Here is a 4210-nt window from a genome sequence, read left to right as displayed (position 1 = left end):
CATCTGGTGAAAATTTCATGTCATTAGCACCTCTAGTAATATATGTACTGAGAAAAATGTTGACGTGTTCAATACTTATTTTACCCGCTGTATGGTCCTATGACGTGGTAGGGAAAAATTAAATCAACGTGTAAGCATAAGTCATGGTACCAACTGGATGGCTGTTTACAATGCACACAATTTCCGGTTAGGTTCCTAAAATTTTAAACTTCCAACAGAGGCCACGCCTCCAGCAAGAAATCGCTTCTCAATAGCCGAGAGTCCAGGCCCTCTGTACGGAGCAATTTGAAGAACAAGAGGTTGATTTATTATCACCAGGCTGGAGGAAAAGGGGTAAAATATGGCTATATGAAAGAGATACGGAAATAGAAACTAAGATGGAGAGAGGCAACACGTTCGGTTTGTTTCTTGGAAACATTAAAGAACTTACAGYACTGTAAAAGCAAGCAATAAAAGATAACAAGAATAACTCAAAAACAGACCAAGAACATTGATAACGTTTACAAAAAAGAGGTAAAAATGGTTCATCGTCAACAAGATGACAGCATAAGCTTAAGTACTATTCAAAGCATCTGTTGAATGTTTACTGTATGTTTCTAGGGTGCACCAATTTGTCGGCACAGATTTTCTTTATTTTGGGAAACCGAAGATCGGCTGATACTTAGATATGATAGGTGGAAAAGAGCTTATCTACCTCCACAAAGGTCTGAAAATCAGCCACTGTCCCGTTTTTGCTCTGCCGTGAGCACTACCTAATGTCCAGTTAAAACAAGTTTATATTGTTTCAAGGGCATTGTTCAGTGCTTTTCAGTAAAATAAGATTTGATAATTGAAGGTGTATTGTGACCGTATAACACTTGACAGTGTCTGTTATAAAAAAAAAAACTGTATTGGCCAAAATCAGAATCAACAGGTCCGACTTTTTTATTAAAGATTGTTGATTGGTCAGAAAACTGCAATCAGTGCACCCCAAATTTTTTCATATCGCAATGTCTATCGCAAGGTTAAAGAAAATCGCAATGTTCTTTTTGTCCAATTTCGTACACCCCTACCCAGAACCAATTAAACCCCCAGTGACATGTGAACCTGAAAAATAAACACGCACACAAGAAGCCATGGAGTAGAGCCTGGGGTGGGGGTGGGGGGGGGGGGGGGGTTGCAACACTTGGAGGCCCCTCCCCTAGAAAATCGCCTTCCCGTGCACCTGCTCAGGGTTGTTCAGGCATGAAACGTTTCTCCTCCGTGCTTTCAGCAGAATGGTGTTTTTGCCATTCAGAGCTGACAGATAGTTTGTCAAACAGAATCCTGCACAGTCCCTCAGTGTCTCTTTGGAAACATAACTAAACACGAGCTTTTGCACGAGCCAAGGAAGACTCGACAGAAAAGTTTGGGCCGTATTTGTTATCATTCCCATTCAGTTTTTGCTACAGTAAAAAGAAAAGAGGAGGAGTTTGGTTCCTCAGACAGGAAGCGCTCTTGATGGAGAAGTGTTGAGCAGGCAGGGAGATGGTATCTGCCTCGCTCCGTTTATCAGCTGCTTTTGTTTCAGCGATGTCAAAGTCTTTCCCCGAGGGCCCTGAAAAAGAGAAAACAAAAACGACAACAAAGGGACTGCTTCTTTCTTCATTGTTGATCTTTTCCTCCCCTTCTCTTTTTTTATCTCCCAACTTTTTACAAGGAGGGAGGCGAGTCGGTCAGAAGTCCGTGCGTGGTCATGCAACAGCTGTATCAGAAATCATTTCTTTGTCCTTTTTGTGTTGTGTCTATTGAAATCCACAAAGCTGAGAGCGGCTAGTGTGCACGCTGTCTGTCTGAAATGTTACTGAGTGGAGTTTTACTGACTTGATATGATGTGTGTGTGTGTGTGTGTGTGAACTGCAGTCCAGAGGCTCACTAGTAATGAGGTTAACCGGGCTTCTCGGGAACATGATGGGGGTTCTGATTTGCCAGCAGGTGGTCTTGCTTAATGATGGGTGAGCAGACAGACCTGTGGAATGCTTCACGGGGTGGGTGGCATGTGGGATGACTGTTTGAGTGACCCCCTCTTCCTACTTCTCCTTCACTGCTTTTTTCAATGAATGAGCCATGGCCTTGCAGAATACTTTGAGCTTTTTTTTTTCTTCCCCACTGTTTGTGCAAGGAGGAGGCTAGGAATTCCTAACCTGGCTGCCTCCTCCCCCCAGTTACCTTCTTGATATGTGAAGAGATAACAGGAAGATAACGAAGTGGGTCGGACTTAATATTTCAACAGGTACATTTGAGTACTTGTAGGCGGTGTTGTATAAAGTACCACAGAGTGATACTTGAGTAAAAGTAAAAGTATCTTACCAAAAAATTACTTTAGTAAAAGTTAAATTCTCTTTTAGCAATATTACTTGAGTAAAAGTCTTAAAGTATCTGTTATTTTTTGTACTAAAGTATTGGTTTAAAACGAAGAGTTAGGTTTTCTGTGAGGATATTTATTAGGAGGTGACCCCCCCAAAAAAATGCAGAAATAACTGTCATATTAAAATGTTAATTGATGTTAAATTTAGGATGCACTAGTCCAGCTGTTTCAGTTTATATACATATATCAAGGCTGATCAAACCTTTTCCCCAAAAGGAAAATCTATCCTAGGGCTGTGGCCAAATGCAATAATATAATTCATGAAATACTTCTTAAGTACAGTCCTTTTTATTTTAATGATTATGTCCTGCTGGAGTGTGACATGATTTGTTGGTGTACAAATTAATACAGTATCAGAAATTCACTCTATCTAGAGGCATAATTAATATGGATAGTATTTATTTTTTACAATAAAAAGCCAGAATGAAAACAAGCGAAAAGAAATAAAAGTAACAACTTTCTACTTCTTGCCTTTTTTAAAAATGTAAGGAGTAGAAAGTACAGATAACTTTGTGAAAATATAAGAAGTAGAAGTAAAAAGTAGGCTGAAAAATAATTACTCAAGTAAAGTACAGATACCCAAAAATTCTTCTTATGTACAGTAAAGAAGTATTTGTGCTTAGTTACTTTACAACTCTGCTTGTAGTTGAATTTAAATGTTTTTAATATAATAAGGCTCAAGAAAATGTTTTATTTTTTTTTCCCGGATTTTATTTTTCAGAATACTATGTTTTATGACATAACCATGCATTTTAAATTAAAAGTGTCTTTATTATGTAGTGGGTTATTGAAATTTGAACAATTAACAAAATTTCCATTCATAATTGCAACAAAATCACAGCTAAAACAGAACATTCATTGCTTTAAAGGGGACATGTGCAAAATTCTCTTTTTAGYTGTTAAATACATTGTGTACTTTCTAGGAGTGTAGAAAATTTAGTTTCTCCCAGTGCTGTGTAGATATCTGTTTGAGTCATGCTTTTCAATCCTCTCCGTTTTATTATTTTTCTTTAACTATTACGTCACAGTGTTTATGATGGAACTTCCAAATAAGTCAACATTTGGTGATCTTCATTCTCCTCTGGCTCTGGATCAGACTCAGGCTTCAACATGTGAGGCTGGATGGACAAGTCTTCTCTTGTTGACATTTTAAATAGTCTGCAATTAAAAAATGGTTTCTGCGCAGCTATATAGCCGTAAACCCCTCTATCAAACTAGAATGGACCCCTCTGGAAGCTTGGAGGGGGACAGGGTGTGAAGCGCCTCGTTTGGATTTAAAAGGGCATCCTCGAAATGAGTTGATTTGAGACACACCCCAGAAAAGGGGCGGGGCTTGTGGAGTTACAGTAAGGAGAAATTCAGACCAAAGCAGTTCCACTTTATATAGACCCCAATTGAAGGATTTAAATATGAAAAACATTTAAAAGCATTGTCTCCTTAAAGGTTCTGAAAAATTTTCCTGAAAGTCATTTATATTTATTAATGTATTTGTTTTTTTGTTTTTTTTAATAAAGTACTTCACACACCTCAACACTAAAAGTAGTAGAGGGCTAGCCATAAGCAGTAAAGCACCAGCTAAAAGTAGTAAAACTGAACTTACAGCTAGAAGTAGCAAAAGACTAACTGAAACCTGATTCTTATTTCTTGTTCTGAACTCTTCTAACGTGGACCTCTGCGTTTGTTTAACGTTCAGTTGTAGCATTTTCTTTGACGTCACTCTGAATAAAAATGAAGACTTTTCTATTTCAGCCTCGTTTGCAGTTGGTGTTGTCTGAATAATTTCATTTCCTCTGACTTTCGTGGAAGATCTTTTGATTCCATGCG

The sequence above is a fragment of the Austrofundulus limnaeus genome, unplaced genomic scaffold (genome assembly GCF_001266775.1).
Source record: "Austrofundulus limnaeus strain Quisiro unplaced genomic scaffold, Austrofundulus_limnaeus-1.0 Scaffold68, whole genome shotgun sequence".
NCBI lineage: Eukaryota > Metazoa > Chordata > Actinopteri > Cyprinodontiformes > Rivulidae > Austrofundulus > Austrofundulus limnaeus.
This window is presented reverse-complemented; position numbering follows the sequence as displayed.